This window comes from Cyprinus carpio, chromosome B3, assembly GCF_018340385.1.
Source record: "Cyprinus carpio isolate SPL01 chromosome B3, ASM1834038v1, whole genome shotgun sequence".
Lineage (NCBI taxonomy): Eukaryota > Metazoa > Chordata > Actinopteri > Cypriniformes > Cyprinidae > Cyprinus > Cyprinus carpio.
Window position 1 is genome coordinate 31,076,648 of NC_056599.1, and position 22,921 is coordinate 31,099,568.

A 22,921-nucleotide genomic window follows, 5' to 3' on the forward strand; every position below is an offset into this window, starting at 1 on the left:
AAACAGTAGGCAGGCTAAAGAAACGGTATGTTGTTTTACCCTAAATAGTGACTTCCATAGCTTACATTGGTTTTTGGCATCAATCTTGAAACAAGTTTACCCAATTAAAAAGGACAGATATCAGTTTCTCTGTACACTATCCAAATATTCCAATATCAGCATTCATCAGCATGTATTTGTTTAAAGTTCCCTTTCTATAAAAATAATTACACTAATCAAACCTGCCGCAACCACATCTGTCAAAATCAGCCAGCGCGATGACACACTACAGGCAAAATATCACCTGCGGTTTTATACAGGCTTGAATCATATTCAAACCACACAGGGCTCATGGGTCAATGCTGCTGGCAGTTGTTTGAGACTGTTAGGATTCTGCTCACGATGTCTGAGGGGTCTAGAGGCTAACCATCAATCGCCCCGCGACACGTGTTTTTTTTCTTCACCGTGGAGCTCAGTTCCTCTGCTGTGCTCTGTAAGTTGCTGGCTGTGCAGATCTAATTTATGGCAAATATATTCAGCCCAGGGAGCTGCATTTGCATCAAACTGAATACTGAAAGTAAAAAGAAAGCAGGAAGCAGGAAGGAATGAAAAAAATGACACCAGAAACTACACAAGCACTCCACATATGTAGCACTGCAGGATATGAGGAGACATGCCGAGTGAAGAGAGCTATTACTGTATGAAAAAACCTTGTGGAAATCCTCCCATCTAAAGACGAGATCAAAGACGAGTACAACAATACAGCTGTTATACAAAACAGACAAATCCACAGGCCTCACAACAACAGGACACCTCTTCTGCACTGATTGAGAATTGGTGTCTAGGCTTATTTGAAAACTCAAGCCTACTGAATTTTAAAAGGACAACTGGGGTTGGAGTAGATCTCAAGTCTATGGCATGCTTTTCTTTTTCGAGAAACCTCGTATGTGAATGACACTTTTAAGCCAGAAACACTGGCACTCTAATGTGAAGTACAAATAAACCTCAGCATCTGCCCCTTATTGCATTTAATGATTCGGATGAACTGCAAAGTGATAACTTGAGAAATATCACTATCAACAACAAAATCTATTTTATTGTCATTCTTATTTTTAGATGTGGATTTCAAATGCAAATAAATAAATAAATAAATAAAAAGCATGATTGCAGGTAATATTTGCCAACTTACATGACCATCTAAACTTTTTTTTTTCTTGTGGAACTCAATTACTTGTTTTTTTTATTTCATTTTTTTTATTTATTATTATTTTTATTTTTTGCATGGGGATCACTAGAAAAACATCCTAAACCCTAAAACAAACAATAAATTATAATAATAGAAAGGATATTTATGACATACAATATGTAGCCTACTGTAGTTACAGTAAATGGTACTTTGGTCCTGTTTCAAATGGTTCTATGTATAGTTTTAGTCAATAAGTTCAAAGAAAACCATTTGAATTAACAATTTCACTAAAATCAATCACAGTAGACCTTCTGACAACACAAAATGGTGAGTGTAGTATTTCTGCCAAAGAGTATTTATGGTCTGAATACAACTAAAAGTCTTAGAACCACCAACTTGATTCTATATCTTCCATAATACTGCTTACTCTCATTTTATGTTAAATATTTTAACTTGAATATAATTTGCTTAATGAGCCCTAAATGCATCTTCTATAGTTTCTAATGCTATGTACTTCTGTCTTTTTGTTTTCAATGGGGCTATTCAAACAGCTTTACATTTATCTAAACCCATGACAGTAATAGTAAGAGCACTGGAACTAAATTGGCCCCTTTAAGCTTATAGAAGAGCTGCAGGCCCTGAAGAGAAAATGACTCCAGACCTCACCAATCTAGCATGAATTTCAACTACAGTCTGAGGACACCGACTGAAGACAGGAGGTCTTTCTGGGAAGTGTGAGGTCCCTCACTGAGGTGAATGGCTTGGTCTGTTGGGTGAGTCAGACTTGCCACTTGTTTGACTAAAGCTTTATGGGAGATTCAGACAGACCTGAGGTATGAAGGGGGGTAATGTACATGTTGTGTGTGAGGTAAACACAAGTTTGCAGTCGTGGACGTACTTGCGGTCACAGAACCAAACTCCAGTGAAAATCAAAAGCAAACACAGCTAACAAGAAAGCACACAGACAAACAAACACACCCTCCTCATCCATTACACACAGCTCTACCACAGCCCTGAAAGAGTGTACACAGACCTCCAGTTCCTCTCCGGCATAGCCAAGATCCTTGGCTTTATTCACCATCAATAGCAGTTTCTTCTGTCTAACAGAAGTGATTTCTGGTTTATTACACTGAATATTGATTTTAACAAAAACCATAAATAATAATATTTTTGTCATGGTTTGGCCATTGACAACTATTAAAAACTTAATTAACGTGAAATCAAATTCACAAAAAGCAAACTACATCATAATGAATCTCAAACCCCAAAGAGTATAAAATAAAATAAAATAAAATAAAATAAAATAAAATAAAATAAAAATTTATTTATTTTCAAGTTAAAACAAAGACATTTTCAAAACAAGATCAATTTGCTTAAGCAGCAACACTACATAAGATGTTAGGATCTATTTTAAGAGAATGTACACCACTGCTCAAAGTCTGACATTGATTAGAATTTTTATTATTATGATTATTTATTTATTTATTTATTTTACATGCAGCTGTAGACAGCTTTATTGTATAACTAATATAATGTTTTTGAAAAGCCTCTTATTCCCACCAATGCTGTATTTATTTCATAAAATATAGAAGAAAAACGCTACTGTGAAATTTAAAGTTACTGTTTTCTATTATAATGTGTTTTAAAATACAATTTATTCCTGTGATGGAAAACTGAATTTTCAGCATCATTGCTTCAATCACATGATCCTTCAGAAATCATTCTAATATGCTGATTTGCTGCTCAAGAAACATTTAGCCTATTATTATTATTGCAGTTAAAACCATTCTCAATTTTTTTATTTATTTATTTATTTTATTTTATTTTTATTTTTTTCGGAGAAACCATGATGATTCAGGATTCTTTGATAAATATAATGTTCAAAAGAACATTTGATTTCTTTGTAAAGGACTGTAATTTTTTGTATCAATTTAATGCATCCTTGCTGAAAAAATGTATTAATTAAAAAAAAAAAATTACTGACCCCAACCTATTGAATGGTCGTGCATCTTTAATATATATAATGTCTTTCTAGACTGGCAGATGTATAAACAAATTGTAAACACAAGTGGAAAAACTTGCCAGTGCAGTTTGAATGCAGCAACCTGATAATATAATTGCTGAAAGGAGTTCTGAGGTGAAACGGACCTTAAACGAAGGAGAAAAGGTGAAGACAGTCAACAGGCAGCAAGGGGGGGTGGTGTATGGGGGTTGTGTAATACCCAGGTTTAGCAAAATACAGCAGTGCTCTGAAAGTGTGTGCTCATTCATTGAGCAGCACCGTTTCTTTCCATTCACCGTTTAAGTTTCATCTGGCTCGGTTCACTTGCAGACGCTGACAGAATCCTAATTTCACTCCAACAGTTTCTTCTGACTATTATAATCCTCTCAACACAACCCTGAAGTCTTTTGGAGAGCTAATATACACACACAGACATATAGAAACACATCATTTCATATTCAAAAATGCTAGACAGGGCACAACAGAATGGGACCTCAAGGAGTGTTGTAAGCGCACAGGCTTGTCTTTGTAAGTTATGTTTAGTTTTTATTTTCCTGCACAATATTCACATTTTCATACATCAGCCAAAAAAAGTTTAATTATCAGCATATTTAAACACATTTTTACCCCACAGCTACCATTTTGGAAATGTGCTTCACTTAATAATTCTGTTTAGCTAAATCATTTGCATGACTTTACACATTAGTAGCTGACTAACGCGAAAGAGCATACGTTTGCTTTGATATTAAATTTATGCAGAAAAACTACTTGGATAAACATAGCTCACCCACTGACACATTTTAAACCACTCTCTTCTACTAAATGTTAAAGCTGCATTAAGCTTGAGAAGTTTGTCTTGCCCCCAGGTTCTTTTGAAAACTGACACTGACTGCATGACAAAAGTTCAATGCAGTTTTACATTTTGCATGGGGGTTCGGTTTGAGGGAAGCTTCCAAATGTTAAAAAGAAAACTCAACCTACCACTGTTTCGATTCTTGCGGTTGGATTTGCCGCCAAGCAGCATCTTCAGACTGTTCCTGAACATGACTGCACAGTTCTGGACCCGGCTATAGAGAGATCTGCAGAAAGAGAGAGAGGAAGATACAACAGTGTAAGAAGCAAGCAAAAAAAAACCTGAAGAAACTAATGGAAACACCATGTACCGGCCCTTTAAATCATAGAAACTGCAGGAATAAATAGATAAATAACAATAATAATAATAATCATGAACTTGAAATATGTCCTTTTAGCATACTACCGTACTTCTCCTACTAACAATAAACACTGAGCAATAAAACGTAGAGTACATGATAACAGTTGCCACTATGTTTGAATCTATAAATAGGATTCGTAACAACACACACAATCACTTTCTCCACAACTCCTTTGCCTATCAACACTGACTCCCAAAACGTGTGATCTCTTTACAAGTGCGGATCGACTGGTGATGTTCGCCGCACATCAGCTCTGAAGTCTAGACAAAGAGTTACTGAGGGGATTTTTGGAAGCCTGTGATTATATGTTTCAGGTACACAGAGCCTTCAGCCTGCTGGAACGCTGCAGCTGATAATGAGCTTCATTCGAGGGATTCGTCATTCTTCACTAGATTATTTTAGGCCTCACTCAACACCCACACTGCAGAGGGATCACACCCTGATGCTGCTAATTACTGCTTCATGTATGAGCTGTGTGTGTGTTTACATGTGTGAGAGAGCACAGGACAAAGACACACTTTGTTCTGCTGCTGCACAAGGTGATGTTGGCTGTAGATTTCAATGGAATTAATTCTTTGAAGGGTGAATTCACATGTATGGAGACATTACAGAAGAATAGAATAGAATAGAATAGAATAGAATAGAATAGAATAGAATAGAATAGAATAGAATGTTGGGGACTGTCATCTATTTGTTAATCCAACCTCTCTGACAAAAAAAGAGCTATGACGTTCATGCAAGTGATGTAAGTTCAAATCCAGTTTGCAACATTTTCTGATTCTTTTTTTTTTTTTTTTGGCAAAAAGGTCTAACTTATAATAAACAACAGAACAGACTATGTTTTAAGGTAGTCTAGCAAGACAGTAGACCACAAAATAAATAAATAAACAAACAAACAAATAAATGTAGACAACTAGGTACACTTTAATATGGAAGCCTGTTTCTGCCACTGAATAAAAAAATAAAAAAAGGTAATTGCAAGTTGCAAAATATAAACTGGGGATGGGGGGGGCTGATTTGTTCTCAAATTTGAGTTTTTTTATAATTTAGAGTTTTGTTATTAAATTTTAATTCTGAGAAAAAAGTCACAATTGCGAGATATAAACTCACAATTCTGAGAAAGTCAGATCTGCAGGCTTACATCTCACAATTCTGAGAAAAAAAAAGTAAGCATTGTGAGATATATGAAAAAAGGACGACGAGAGAACTACAGATGAAGAGATAAAATGAACAAACAATAGATTAATGCAATGAATGAAAAAAGACAGATGAACGAGCTAGATAGATAGATAGATAGATAGATAGATAGATAGATAGATAGATAGATAGATAGATAGATAGATAGATAGATAGATAGATAGATAGATAGATAGATAGATGAACTTTGCATCCCCTGCATGTACTCAGTTTCTTCTTGACAGAGTGTTTAGTATTAATCTGGGCCTCCACACCTTCAGAAGTAATCTTGGCTGAGGTCACACAAATGAGAAACAGATGTCTTTGTAGGGGGGATTATGTGTATATGCACACATGCATTTCAAATCAACATCCACGGGCAGATAGTCGTATTCTCTGGCACTCAATGTTCCTTTCGCTGAGCCAGCATTGGTACATGACATGTTTACTGCTAATATGTTGCTGGGGCCAAATTTGGCAAAAAGCCTAAGTGTTGAAATGATTCATTGGGGGTCACAAATATATTAGTAGTACTGAAGATAATTATGTCAAAACAAATCAATTTGTTTGAACCATTGTGGTAACTTTTAGTGAGCTCATTCTGCATACTTGCCGCCCTGCCGCCCTCTCTCACTTCTGCTACATCTGCCTGGTCAGGAAAAAGTCTCTTCACCTGCTTGAAGGCAAATGTGAAGGACGAATGAAATGTTAATGATGCTAAACAACTGAGGTCAAGCTAATCAAGTCCAACAAAATGCAAAACAAAAAGCAACCAAATGCACCCCCGCTATTTTTTCTTAAAAAGTCAGCTTATCTGAGATTCAAATATAAGACCTTTTACACCTTATGCAACAATAACACCACTAGACCAACTAAGCGCTCTTAAATGAGTGACCTCACAGTAAAACTTTATATTTATCTACTGCAAAATGTGCTTGCCAAATGAGTCAGTTCGGGCATTGCTATCTATCCTAAATAGTATGCAAGATTTTAATTAATATGTTTCAAAGCATAGTACGCTGAAAATATGCATGTGCTATCATGACAATTTTATGATGTGTTAGAAAATCCCAATAATCTTACTGAATACTCCAAAGTATGGACTTAGCCAAAAGCAGCAAAGTACATCCTTTTGTAAATATTATTATTTTTATTTTATTCGTTTTTCAAGGTTCAGTTTTCCAATTCTAGTCATTTTATTATTTAATTTCATTTACAATGTTGCAGACATACAAGGTAGAAAGAAGTCAAGACAAGATAGATTGAGAGCAAAAGGGGGTGTGCAACAGCTTCTGAATAAAGATGAGAGATGAAGAAAAGGATGACCTTATCCTGAGGCTGTGCTTCTTCTAGCTGATGAAGAACGGAGAAGACGTAACTCAGTGTAGCGAGGTTTGCTGCCGTTTGCCGAGTGAACCGTGCCTAAGCATGAGAGTGACGAGACTAACACTATTCCCCAAAGCAGTCCCTCATACTTGGACATACGCTTTAATGAGGTCTGTAGAAAAGCTGACACACAAACTAATGAGAAACTTAGATTGAAAGTTGGGATCGTAAAAAATGGCATCTGCAATGGAGCAGTAGAAGGATCTATCACTCATTTTTTAATATAGCTGAAGTCTGAAGAGAGCTATAGCAAATCCTCCCCTCCGCAGCATCTCGATCAGTTACGAGAAAGCGTTTGACGTAACCATGAAAATCAAACTTTTGTGATGGCCTTTAAGTGCGATAACTCATTACGCACAAATGAGAGCTTACTAACTAAAACACAGCCTAAAACAAAGAAGATATGAAACAAAAACAACAAAACCATCAAATAAACAAAACCAACTAAATAAACACTGCTTGCAGGTAAATAAAACACAAACAAACAGAAACATCGTTTGACATTGTGGAAACATTTTGAATTTTTTTTATTAATTTTTATTTAAATTTCTAATATCATTAGAAAATATGGGATTAGTTTCCACTGTTATGCTGATGATACTCAACTATATATCTCAACATGACCAGGTGAAACTTCTAAATTATCTAAGCTAACAGAGTGTGTGAAAAATGTAAAAGATTGGATCTCCTATTAAATTCAGATAAGACAGAGATATTACTTATTGGACCAGAAAACATTACACAGAATCTCGTAGATTACAATTTGCAATTAGACGGATGTACTGTTACTTTCTCTACTGTCAAAAATCTATATTAGACAGTAACTTGTCTTTTGAAAATCATATTTCCCATGTTACAAAAACAGCATTCTTCCACATTGCCAAGCTACGAAACATGTTAACTGTTCCTGATGCAGAAAAGCTAGTTCATGCGTTCATGACCTCTAGACTGGACTATTGTAATGCACTGCTAGCTGGTTGTCCTGCATCCTCAATAAACAAGCTACAGGTAGTCCAAAATGCAGCGGCTAGAGTCCTTACCAGGTCAAGGAAATATGATCATATTACCCCAATACTACAGTCTCTGCACTGGTTACCTATTAAGTTTTCGTATCAGTTACAAAATATTATTACTTACTTATAAGGCCCTTAATGGCCTAGCTCCTGCGTACCTAACTAGTGTTCTACCACGCTACAACCCATCACGCTCCCTAAGGTCACAAAACGCTGGACTTTTGATAGTACCTAGGATAGCAAAGTCCACTAAAGGAGGTAGAGCTTTTTTCGCATTTGGCTCCCAAACTCTGGAATAGCTTCCTGATAATGTTCTGCATATGCATGGCAATCTCTCAGTTTAAATCTAGATTAAAAACACACCTCTTTGGCCAAGCATTCAAATAATGCATCTCATAATTTTGGACTGCAGTTATATCTGATCAAATGTGCATTATTATTCTTTAACTTGGGTTAAACTAATTAATTTTACTTGGCTGGAACAGCAGCTACGCTAATTATGTCTCTATTTGTTTCTCTGCTTTGCCAAGCTTCAGTCTGGATCCATAACACCTGAGAAGAGATGATGCCGACCCCTCAGAGGACCTCAGATGATGCTAACCCAGAGACAGAGCTGGGCAGATTACTTATGAATTGTAATCAGTTACTGATTACAGATTACATGACAAAATTTGTAGTCAGTAATATAATCTCTTAGATTACACATTTTGGTAACGTAATCTGATTACTTTTTGGATTACATTTAGATTACTTTTGTGCTAACCCTTATTTGATATCATATATATTGAATTAGTCTAATCTTGTACTATTTTGATATATACAAAATATATATATATATATATATATATTTTCCACAAAATATATTTAATTCACCAACAAGGGCCACAATAGCTTCTTTTTTCAAATGCAATGTACGGACAGTTAATACTTAAAAAATACTAACACTAATGTACCTTGCTGTTAGTGTTTGCTAGTAACACTGAATAAAACAAAAAATCACATCTAATGATTTTAAAGGAATTTACTTTATAATTAAGTAAATTTAGAAAAACAGCTACATTACAAAAACCAATATTGAAAAACATGAAATTCACAGCAATAATACTGCCAGGTCAAATATTTAATCTAACAAAACACTAGAAGTGTATATGAATGTATCAATGAAAAACATAAAAAAATAGCTACATTGCAAACATGAATTTTGAAAAAGACTAAATTCACACAGCAATGGAATTTCTATCCATCTCAAAACATTTTAAGTGCATAGTAACAATGAGGAAAAGACAAACAAAAATGAATATTAAAGAAAATGAAACTTGCAACAATAATATTGCTAATATATATATATATTAAAGACCATATCTAAGTTAAATATTTCATCTCAAAACATTTGAAGTGCATAAGGTAGTAACAATAAAGAAAAATCAACATTACAAAAAATATATTAAAGAACATATTAAAGGCTGTGTTCCCCTCCATTTCCATTATCTTGTTACTGATTTCTTTTGAGCGCGCGATTCTGACATTCCCTCCCCCTCTCCGCCGAAACACTTGAAGAATCACGAACGTATATATGTTTAATAGGGAAAAAATATAAACATTAAAAAAAAAGAGGAAATTTAGGAGAATCAGTGAAATTGTGAACAACTTATTACCATTGTGTAAATTATATGTAATCATGTAATCCATAAAAAAGTAACTGTAGGTCTGATTACGAGTATTTTAAAAAGTAGTTTACTCTAATTACAAGTACTTGAGTTTTGGAATCTGATTACGTAATCCAGATTACATGTAATCCGTTACTACCCAGCTCTGCCCAGAGACAACATACAGAACTACCACATTTTGCTATAAGTTTGATTGCATAATTGCTGTTAATAGTGTTAATCTTCTGTTTGTTTACGTCTTTTATTGATTTTTTTTTGCTTTTCTGCCCGAATGCACATGAATTGACAGTCACCACTGATAAGCTACTACTAAATATTGTAGAAACTTAATTTTCTGTAAAGTTGCTTTGTAATGATTTGTATCGTAAAAAGCGCTATACAAATAAACTTGAATTGAAAAACTTGAATTGAAAAATTAAAATAATAAAGTGTCATGTGAAATTTAAAGTGGAAACATTTTAAAACAAATCCAAATAAACAAACAACATTCCTTGACACTGACTGTGGAAAATCTTTGAAACAAACAAACAATTATCATTTGACATTGCGGAAAATGTTTCAACAAATAAATAACATGCAAACAAACAAATAAACATGAACATTTGATGTGTGTGTGTGATGTTACCAAAATTGAAAAAAATAAAAAAATCTTTGGAAAACAATGCCAAATCTTTTAGATTTGGTCCGTTTTAATGAAGTGTGGATTTGCTAATCATAAACTGTTTGTAACTAGTCTTTAGCGTGAGGCTTTGTGAAGACCTGCTGTCTGTCCGTCTGAGTGTCTGTCTGTGCTGGCAGAGGCTGTAAGTGTTTGTGGGAGAGAGGGGGGATGAGTATGATTTAGCCGTGCTTTGCTTTCTCTACTTGATATTTGTCTGGGCTGAAGTATAGCGCTGGCCCAAAGTGTGCCAGGAATCAGACAGAGTCCTGGAGAGCCAAAGCCAAATGTTCGGCTTTGTTACGTGTGTGTCTGCTGCTAATCGCGCCCAGCTGAGGGGGGCCTGTGTGAGATTGTCCAACTGGATTACTAGCACAAGAAGGACTATCAGCACAGAGTGGGAGAGACAAACTAAAAAGATAGAAAAAAAGTATATACAGGGTTTACAGTCACACACACATTTATAAACTTGTACATTATTTATCGGTGTCAACACAAATACATTACAAATAAAAAAAAAAAAAAAAGAAAAAGCACTATGATACAACCGTGCAGTTTGGGCATGATATCATGGTGATACCATGGACTGATTTCTACCTAAATATCATGGTATTTTATTATGGTAATCATTCACCATTAAACATGGGTAGTTGACATGAAATTTTATGTGAACTACAGTAATTTATTTTAAATGATAATGCATAATTTGTGATTTAATTTAATATTTTTTATAATAACTATTATTAATTATTATATATACATAAATTATTATATATATATATATAATAAATATCATATTACATAACTGTCATTTATAATTATTTTTATAACGATAACAACAATAATAATAATAATATGTAATAACTAACACATACAGTATTTGTCAAGTACATCTATAAAACCAAAGAATTATGATTTGAAACAATTAGTCTACCATGCCTTTTTTTCTCTCTCTTTCATAAGTGGCATATGCACACATTGTACTGACCTAGCATTGCTCATCAGGCAGTGACTCACTGGACTACAGATCAACACATTTCTGAACATTATGAACAAATAAGTCATTAGCAATCAGATCAGCCTGCAGAACATAGTCTGCCTAAATCTCACACACCTGCACTGACTTCAAAAAGGCATCAAAACAGAGAGATCTACATACTCTATCAGCTATAAAATCTTCATCATCAAACTGGAGATAGTCTGCGCTTTTATAAAACTGCAATCAGTTAAGAAACAGCTGGTGTTATCAGAATTGAAGCGGCCTGAAGCAGGGATACTGGCTTCCTTAATTCACTGTTAAACACACACACACACCACACACACACACACACACACACACACACACACACACACACACACACACACACACACACTCTAAAGGTATCCTGCCACAAGTTATCAGCCTGCATCATGATGATGGAATCTTCAGGACTGATGGGCCACAGCAGGAGGGATGTCATGTTAGCTGCAGACATGGAAGTCTGGCTGGGAGCCGCTGTAAATGACAGCCATTTTCTTACTGCACTCTGGTCGGGAGGTTGTTGAAAATACTGCTGCTACGATTCATGGAGGGTGAAGTGGGAATGCTAAGCTCGTTTCAGTTGCAACAAATTGTTTGTAATAATCTAAAATGTAACTGGAACTGTGTTTGCTCTCTTCAATTTAACCGCCTGCTATTCCACATAGTAGTTGCGGTCAGCTACCATTAGTGGCACCAAACACAATAATGGTTACATACAGGTTTCACAAACACTGCCATTAGGCATGGGTGGATCAATTTTCATCACTCACATAAAAATACAGATCCTTATTTAGCATGATAATGAATGCAAATATGCACATTTAGATGCTGGAAAATACAGCACTTAGTCACAACAAAACAAATTATAAACATAATTACAATATTTTAATTAAAAAATTAAATACAAAAAATTATGTGACTTTTATAATAATTTGTTTGTCTGATGTATGTCATGAATTTATTTAAAGTGTAATTATTATAAACAATTATAATTATATATAATAAGTTTATTATTATCTTAATTGTTAAGATCATTTGCAATTTTCACTGTAGATTATACAGTGTATATATATATATATATATATATATATATATTAATATATATATATAAATATATATATAATATATATATAATATATATATATACACTGTATATACACACACACATAAAAATCATGTCAAATATAAATTTAACAAATAAAAATGAATAACCAAAAATTAATTAATTAATTATATTAAGAGCTTTATATATATAAACATTTTAAATTAATAAACAAACTATGGCAACCACACCAATAACAAAAAAAAACAGCAAATAACTGTGCACTAATAAAGAGTTTACATCCATCATAATATAGCCTAAACTATAATGACAAGGATATTTTTAATGAATAAAATGATATGGACTACAAAAAGATCTATAAAGAACCAAAAACAATCACGTGAAGTCAAGTATCTCTTCTGAAGTCTTTGACTTTTCCAAAAGTCACACAGCATTACTGGAGAGCTACTGCGGGCATATAAAACTCTCTGGCCTGAGCCACCGTTTTGAGCTTGATGGATTCAACAGGAGCATCGATGACTAAGAGCCAAGAGCCGCAGAGCTTTATATTTTATACAGTCTCTCCCTTTGACTAATGCCTCCCACAGTGCAGTATTACAGGAATCGCACGCTGTTTGTTTTCTACTGCTCTAGAAAGCCAATGAACAGAGAGCGTGCCGGGAAGGGGGGGGGGGCAGGGGTGTCGTCTCGTGACTACGAGGTTTGGGTCGTGTGCAATGAAACAAAACACTCTCTCTCTCTCTCTCTCTCACACACACACACACACACACACACACACACACACACACACAGAAGTAGAACAAAGAATAGAAGATAGGTATGGGTATGAATGCAGCACATTCCCAGAATATGACAGCATGTAGAAACACACACTAGAGTCGGTGGACAAGTCAATGCTGCCATTAGTGTGCTATTCACACTAATTTGTCTGTGTTCCTCCATGAAACACCTAAAGACTTACAGAGGGAGACAATGGTACAAGTTTGACCTGAGATTTTTCTTTCCTTGAGAGAAAACCTCACACAGAGCGAGGGAGGAAATGCAGTTAAAGCTCCTGCGCACACACACACACACACAGAGCTATGCAAACACACAGCGTCTTCCCTTTGTCCCTATCCTCATCACTTCCTTTCCAAACACAACACAGCAGCTCAAGTGTTTGCAGGAAACTTTGGGCTCCAAAAGAGAACAAACTCCTCTGTTTATAAACACAGCCTACACACTCCATCTACTGATGCTTCCTGATCCTGATCTTCCGGCATAAGGAACTTCAAACAGAGAAGGGCATTTTTCTTCAGCAATGCAGCGGTAAATTCTCCCAGAAAAGTTTTTTAGATTGGCACAAAGACACCAAAATTGATTCTACTCTTGATAATAAGGGGATTTCTTTTTTTTTAATAAAGTTAAATCAGAAGATTGAATATTCAATTCCATGAAATTTGCAACATAGGATAACACTTTATTTTAAGGACCTATTCTCACTATTAACTAGCATGCATATTACAAGCATGTTGACTTTTTATTAGTGCTTATAAAGCACATATTAATGCCTTTTTGTGCAAGACCACATTTTAAATCCCTTAAAACAACCCCATATCTAAACTTAAAAATGACATTAACTATTAACAAGCAGTTAGTATATAAGTTAATAGCTAAGTTAATAGTTAATAGTGAGGATTAGACCTTATATGTTGTATTATCCTTTGCCATGCAATGTGTAAATTCATATCAGTTTATACCATCATGTAATAAATAATAATTATAATAAAAAAATAATAATATTGTGTGTAATACTATATATATACACATTCAGACTTCATATTTTAATGCAAGTTTAATAATAATATTTACTAAATATATTTAGTTTATAAGTTACATCTGTGTTATTTTTATAGTGTAATAGTGATAACAATAACAGTTATTGTTGCTGCTGTTGTTATATTATTACTAGTTACATCTGTGTTATTTTTATAGTGTAATAGTGATAACAATAACAGTTATTGTTTATTGTTTTTATTATTAAATAATATTTAAAGTTATAATAATAATAATCTTTAAATTCATATGAATAATATAACATTACATACTAAAAAAAAATCCAATAATTACTTCCTTTTAAAAACAAAAACACAAAACAAAAAGAAAACAAACAAAAAAAAAACCGGAAGCATTCAGGAGTAAACATATTTTGGCAAATCCGCCAACTAGATGTGTTCCTTGTTGCAGTCTGAGAACTACAAATCTGTTTCCAAACACACCTGTGCATCCTGACTCTCACAAACTGTGAGGAAGCAAGCCACTGAGACCGAAACGGCTGTCTGAGACTGAGACGACTCCCAGGGCAAACAAGCATTCGATACAAACAGCCAAGACATCACCTGAGCCGTGCTGGTGTGTCACGTTTCAAACTGAGAATAGAACAGTGTGCATTATTCTCCCCACAAATCATCAGAGTTTATCTTTGGACACAGTTTATATAAAAATCAAACATGAAACAAAAAAAAAATATCAAGAGACAGTGACACAATTTATCTAAAAAGACAGAAATACAACATGAAATAGTCATGCTCATCCACCACCAACAACACTAAAAAATGTATTCTAGAGTAATTATCTGACTACAAGAGGTCAAATTGTCTGAGTGAGTTTTTTTTCTCCATCTAATCTCACTAGTAATCTAAAGTCTACATAACTGTGCCACAGGCTATGGTGTAGAGTGATAATTACCAGAAAATGAAGCTTTATCTAAACAAATTGCAACCCAGTTTTGCCCAGGCAGAAGCCCATGAAGAGGGAACAGTCAGCCAGCAGGGGGTTTTGGGTGGGTGTGATGTGAGGTGATGTGGGGGGCATCAGGCATCGCAGCCGAGGGTTTGAACAGATTTAATGGAGAGCCTGAAATCAAAGAGTCCACACATCTTCAAAAAGAGCCCCTGCCCATTTGGTTTTATGCTGCTTTTCAAAGAATCGTCCCTGCCCTCACTTCTTGACTTTGATTCACACAGTCAAAATAATTGGCCAGTGTCTCCTCGCCTTTCACCGCTGATGTGAAGGGCTTTAAGTTTCTGTGAGTTTTGACAGTTCAGCGCATGCACTATAAAGCCTGTTGGTCTGACTGGAAGCAAACCGCTAAAAGAAGCCATGTGACTTAATACATAAGCCGTATATTACTGTTCAAAAGTTTGGGGTCAGTAAGATTATAATATATATATATATATTTATAAGCTTATATATACTATATAATATATATATATATTAAAATAATAAAAATGTATCATGGTTTACAAAAATATTAATCAGCACAACACTGATATCTTCAACAATGAAATCTTTTCAACACTGATAATAAAAAATAAGACAAGAAATGATAAGAAATATCTCTTGAACACCAAATCAGTATATCAGAATGATTTCTGAAGGATTGTGTGACATTGAAGACTGGAGTAATGATGCTGAAAATTCAGCTTTGACTCACAGGAATAAATAATATTTCAAAATATATACAACAGAAAAAAATGATATTTTGATATTTTTGATGAAACAAACAAGCATAAAAGTAGTGTATATATGTTTCTTAAAATAAAGCAAATTAAATTAAATGAAAAATAAAATAAGATTTAAAATAAAGTAAAATAGAATAACAGATATGCTATAAATAATATATAAATTATACATAAAACACTACAGATTATTCTCCCTATATTGCTGATATAGATATCTATGGACCCTTATATTCTCTCAATTTCACCCACACCTTTGTAAGAGGAACCAGACTGGATCCTGCATATGAGTCATTTAAAAGCAATGAAAGACAAGCTCACTGTCTTTAACTTAGTTCATTACGCAAGAAATGTACTACTCTTCAACTACGGTATTATACATCTGCTGCCACCCCCCAAAACTTTTATCTACACACTGAGCTACTGGTACACAGGGGCTCCGTTTATCTCAACCACCACTTATGCCCCCTCGCGACACAACCTGTGAACTTTCTCCTCTCTTTCAGACTTGAGCTTGGCAGCAGTGTCAACAAGTTGTTGCCACTCGTTCTGGAGAGTCTGAAAGCAACGATAAATTTATATGGCTTCGCTCGCTACACAGCTTTCCTCGGGTTTTAAGCATGCTGAGGGTGGGGGGTCAAGATCATTGTGATCGGCAATAGGCAAAAAACGAAAAGTTAAAGTGTATCAACCCCAAGACCCTTAGCCAGCAATTCATGAGCCAATCAGAGTCTGAACTCGCTGATTTTGGATGTCAATGACTCCTCCCAATCCCCCGGTACACCGCCCCCCCATCACGTGGGGGGGGGGCTTTTTTAAGTGTCATGCCATCGAACCCATGGAAGAGGTTAGTCTCATTTCTCTGATCAGACTGCCAGCCCGGGTACGAATGGCCTCACCATCAGGTTACAGGGATGGAGAATAAGGCGCTGGGTTGAAGGGGCAGGACAGGAGGCGCTAGGCTGTATCGTAATCTTGGGCAGGGAACCATCTCATTCTTGCTCCCCCTGCAGTCGCCAGTCGGAGTTTACGTGCGCTCCTGAAATCCCGCATCCTCGCACTGTGGCAGCGCTCCACCGTCCACACTCTCTCGAGCTGCGCCGTGGAGGGAACAAATCACCACCGGCCCACTTCCCACTACTAAGCCTCTGTCATGAACAATCTATGGATCCGCTCGGCATCAGACCTCTTGAGGCAATACACGAATCAGGTGTGCTGAGCAATTTTCAAGGTGGATGGCCCTGCATGTGCTCTCCAATCTGAGGAACCACCTGTACCCACCTGATCGTTCGTTCCATAGCAACTGCAGAATCCAACTCGTTTTATGGATTTAGTTATTATAAATGCACAAATATATATTCGCCGCCGTACAAATAAAAAAAAAAAAAAAAAAATACATAAGTCGTTTACAATTTATGTCTGATGATGAAGATGGAGGATCACTCCATAACATACGATAGCCAAGAGAAGAAGAAGAAAGTTTTGTATAGAAATTAATTGTCCGAGTACACAATATAAATAAATAAATAAATACAATAAATACAACAAATATATAAACTCATTAATTAATTGATTAGTGTGTGACGAAGCGATCGCATGATCGAGATTAGAGGATGAAACTCAAAACTCAGTATACGTAGCCCCTACATAGTACATACATAAATACATCCTGTAGTGTAAGTAAATAAACACCATACATAAAACGTGCATCATTGTGCATGCTAATAAACAATGACCAACCGGTAATCCATTATTTCTTGTTATTACTTGCTAGATTCGGTCATCGGATGAGTTAGCCTACAAGGCTTCTTGAACAGTATTTTCCAGCTCTCCCGTCCTCAGTCCAAAACCCCTGCAGTAGACATAGGCCTGCTGGACAACTGTGGACATAGGTGGTTTCCGTCCCAGGCACTGGGAAGGGGGGACATCTTAACAGTTGAATGGCAAATCATGGCCGCCTTGGCAATGCTGATCAGGTTATAACCACGGATATCAAGCCCATGTAACAACTCTAATTAATACCAGCTCCACTAAGTGACACGCAGAACGGTTGCCTACAACCCCAGCAGACTCTCATCCGTCATGCTGGTGGAACAATGGTGAGGCGGTAAGACACTCGAGAGCTATTGAGGGTGCTCGTGCCATCACGGCATGAATGACGCATCAGACTACGAAACCCGTGACCGTGAAGCACGGGCCCTTAGCTCCTCCACCATCATATACCTTCAATGCCTTCACATGCAGTCATGTGGACACTGAGAAGGGCTCTTTTGGTGCTAAGGGCTCTGTAGAGCATGCTTCACAACCCTTCCCAGCAAGGAGCACGCCAATTGACCCGCTGAACGAGTCTTGTGTATACACATAGACTTGCCGCGTCTCATTAAGCCGTGACCTTTCTGTTCTGTTCCCAACTAGCTTGACCATTTGACGATTCATAAAAGTTCCCATACGTCCTCCGTATTATATACTCAACGCACCCAGCGGTGGGATTTCATGGAAATGGACGGTTTAGCCTTGTCACTAAAAACACAACCCACCCTTGAATCGTCTGCTAGAACCTGTCCGTGAAGTGATCCATAAAAGGTTTACATTACGACAAATCAAAAGGTGTGAAAAAATACCATTGAAAGCTATAAAGGTAAGACCTGAAGCGTTATTTATAAAGGCCACTGTAAAAAACAAATGGAATAAAACGAGATAAGTAAATAAATCACTATATTCTTCACTCAGCAAATTACGGACAATTTCTTGCATTACTGTAATAAGACTGGGTGGTCTGGGAAATTGTCTTAATCACGAGAAACTCGCGTCGTCACAGCTGAAACGACATTTTGAATGCCTGGGATTATGTAGGAAGGAAAGGGCACGGAGAAGCTGATCTCGGTGGCAAGCAGGTTTTCAGGAGGGTTAAACAGCGCTCATGTCGCTCTCCTCGTGATCACACACTCACAAAAAAAAAAATGGGATGGTGCTGTAAAAATAAATCCGCTTGGGGTTTGAATTTCAGGACGAGCGGGCAAAAATAACCTGGTCATGTGTCTGAGCGGGTATCGATTCTCTCATGAATAATCCAGAGACTAGGACAGAAATGCAACATACTCATGGGATAAAAGGGACACTAGCAGTGCACTGCTGAGACAGACACCATGAGGTATTTTAAGAAACACCTGATGTTTAAATTATGCTTGGAACCTGTACTGACTACCCCCCGCCAATCCCAATATCTGCTCAAACATGCGATGCTCACGAGTGTAGACTTCAAACCAAAACATCCTCCCCTTTCGCCCACAATCCAAACCTAATGGAGAAATAGAATACACAATACTGTTGTCCAGTATATATAGTATTGGAATTGTATAAAAGTATAGATCGGTTGTTTTAAATGGTCATACCACCGAATCCATATACAGTCATCGGGCAACGCTAGCCTAAACATGGGAAGGGTAAACATCTCACAACAACCGGGTCCAAAACTGCCTACTAGTGAATGATACGCAGGTCTGGCAGGAACAAGGACTCGGAAAAAAGTCTCACCCGGACATCCTTTACGTCTAATTCTCTGTGGTGAGATTCAGAGTGCAGCGCCGCCTGCCACTGGCCGCCCTGTACTGTCGCAGGTGGGGGCGAGCGTCTGGGATCGGACACACAACAATCGCGCGATTGTTCCTCCATCCTTCTGGTCACCCGGAGTCGGGGTGCACTCACTCGTTTCCTCCCCTAATAACCGTCTTCAGATTCTAGATCTTACCCCCGGCACGAGAAAACAGACACAGACGCTGTAAATTCCACATTTCTGATTAAGCGGGATTGACGGCTTTATTTTTGTTGTGGGCTAAAAGCTTATTACGCGCGATGTGAAGCGCACTGTGTAAGGCTGGGATCTTTTATGTTACCGATAAGAATATAGGTGTCAGACCCAGATCATGAGAAAAGGGCGGAGTAGTTGGTCAAAAAAAGTTCGAAACAGCCTGTAGGAATACCCAATGACTCTTTTTTGGACGAAGGCCTCGTATGTTGTGGATTATCGTGGCCATCCAATAAATACATTAACACAGTAATAACTACTTAAACAAATTACAATTTAAAACTCGCGAGTTATTCTACTTTAATATTAGATTTGCAAGAAGGTGAAGTTCTATTTCTCAAATCGCTGAATGGGGTTGAAGGCTCGCTTCTGGGGTGGTAACAATAGGTTGGATTTGAAATTGGCTAAGGGGAAAGGGGGAAGATAATAACACACAGTTGTTATTAGTATCAATTTGTTGAAACCAGCCTTTCTTGTATGCTCGGCGCCCCCCCCCCCTCTGGCTACAACCCTTGCCTACCATGTTCAAGAAGGCTACAACGATTCTTTCGCCGTAATGATGGAGTGTGCGACCTACAGAGTCGACAAGCCATTGGGTCATTTGAAGCGAAAAATGCGGGTGTGGGGGGGTGAAGACAGGGAAGTGTCAAAAGAAACCAATTCAGGTTTACAAATAAGTAACTTGTATGCGTTAGTTTACGACATTACTATAATTTCCTAAGGCGTGACTTCACCACATATCTCGATCAAAGAAAAACGCCCGTGGATGACCATCCACGAAAAACATTAAATCCATCTGAATTATTCCGAGCCCTACCTATCGGTTAGCAGTAGATGCTATGATGAATCAACACCATGACCCTGCGGGCTAGTTCGAGTAACATTCTTAGTCGGGTTCTATTGTTTGTCCAATTCCACGTTCCACATTGTGGGTGTGTTGTTTATTAATCATTCCCTCCATGCCGACTCCCGTGACCCACGAAGTGGCGGCGGGGTGGTAGAGGCTGCGGCCCGCCCGTCCGTTCCCTTCCAAAGCAAGGCCCGAGGCGGACAGGTGTTTCCAAGCAAATAACTCAGTCACAGGGCAGACGGCCACAGAAAGATTTAGTGGCGATACAGAGGTCACCCACAAGTTTAACATACCGAGTACCGAGGGAGCAAACCAGCAAATGGACACAAGGAGACATCGCATGTTAGCCTAGAGAGATCAAGCGGCCGTGCTGGCACGGGGAGAAGGAGGGGGGAAACGTGTGTTGGCCTAAGGATTCTTTGTCCAAGCAATCCTCCTCCTCGCTTGTGCTACTATAGGAACTGCCACATACAATCACTCGGCGTTCCGTCTTATATACGAGTCAACATGAACATTTTGGCTCCGAGAGCAAACAGTGGGGGTTTTTGTGAAGAAGACGCAGAATGATGCACGAGGAAGGGAGCGTGAACTCAGACTGATACATGGAGAGGGGTTCGTTCTGGTATCGTCGGTGTGTCGAGTGGAGGTAGATGTGTCCGGAAGTTATCGCAACCGGGTCGGGGTGATGGTGGCGCGTTGGGAGCAGTACTATGCTAGAACACTACGCTAAGAAGGATAGAGTTACAATCAAGATAGTATTTACCTGTATAAAGGCGTGGCGGAAAAATAGCAATGCCAGGGTGCGTGATTGCAATGATTTTTCGACTTTGGTGTAGTTCGTCTGTGAGATCGACCTTTCATAGATGAATAAGATGAAAGGCAAACCCTAGATAAGCGTAATCAATTTGGGGCCCAGGTAACAAACTTTTCATCATATCCTTAAGTTAAGCCAAAATTTGTTTTCCCCGGAGGCCCATAAAGTGAGGACATTTATAGTGCTAGCCGAATTGAGAAGTAATGAAGTAGTATATTATTTAAAATTTCGTGATTTAGGAGGGCTGTGCAAATTTAATCAAAGAAAAAAGATTCGTTTTCGATTTTGGCCTCCACACGATTATGAAAATCATCCCAATAATCGAGATAAAGCGATTATTGTGAACCCCATTCCGCCCCCTTTTGCGCGGCTGTGCTTTCATTTCTCCATAAAAGCCCAATTTCCTGTGCAAACCAGTAAAATCATGTAACGTGATATTTGCAAAATGGGACGTGCTTAAATTATCAAAGTTTATTTATTCATGTTTTTAAAAAAGCGTGGACAAGATAACTTGCGCTGCTGCTCATGAAGATATAAGCGCTCAGACAACAGAACAGAACACGGACATTTAAAGTTATCTTTTAGCTCAAAGGTCGCACGGCCTAAGTTGGTCAAGTGCATACAAAAATGCTGTCGCTTGGTGAGTTATTAAATGTATACCTTCGTCGGTCATGTAAGGTAAATGGGAATGGGTAGAATGGTTGAGAATGAAAATACGCGTGTAACAGTAATTTGGGATCCGCCCGGCGGCCTTAAAGTGAGCAGCGGGCTATATTTATTTTACATTTGATTATTAATGTTTGCAGTAGGTTGTAGCACGCTACATGACCCTTTTCATATAACTGCAATAAATACAAAAAAACTAAAAGCCAAAATTAAACTGAAATGAGGGACATTAATAAATAAATGGTACTAGTGAATAAATGAAAATAATCATTACTGCTTGAGACTGCATAAAAAAAAACATTAAAGCACGGGTTTGTTTAATTTGTATCTTTTTATTCTCTTGTATGTTGTAGGGGGCGTCTTTGTCGGGGGTGGATATTTTGAATGACGAGACACAGAGTTAGAATTTAATAATTTGAGGACTTTTTTTGTTTGTATTGAACAGTTACGAAAACAGATTCAAAATCATAATTTCTGAAAAAAATGTAGACTTAATATCCAGACAAGTTCAATTCAATCACAAACAAAGTTCGTGGGTTTGGGTTGGTACTATTTCTTCCCACACGTGGTCGCAAGACATAACATACAGAGAATTTAAATTGCAGACTCTAAAACTCACAACAAACCCCATTGTGCAGACAGATCACACCTAACAGCAGAACATTAAATACGATAATACAATATAAAAGATACAACTTTACAAATATACAAATAGATCATGTAAAAAGATAAGATAAGTTAAAGCAAGCCACGAGGAACATGGCAGATGCAAACCAGTGAAGTAAACAGTGCAGATATGTTGCTAGCAACCTTATTACAGAAATACATATTCAATATTAGCACACTTTAAATAAAATCACTCATATAAAGGTTTTTTGTCATATGGCCCCCTCCATGATCGTGTTAAATAATCATGATAGC

At 37.1% G+C, this 22,921-nt stretch overlaps 1 pseudogene; it reads right to left on the minus strand.

Moving 5' to 3' along the window:
• The window catches only part of LOC109105480, a 109,023-nt pseudogene that overhangs the window by 69,902 nt on the left and 16,200 nt on the right, over nucleotides 1–22,921 (minus strand).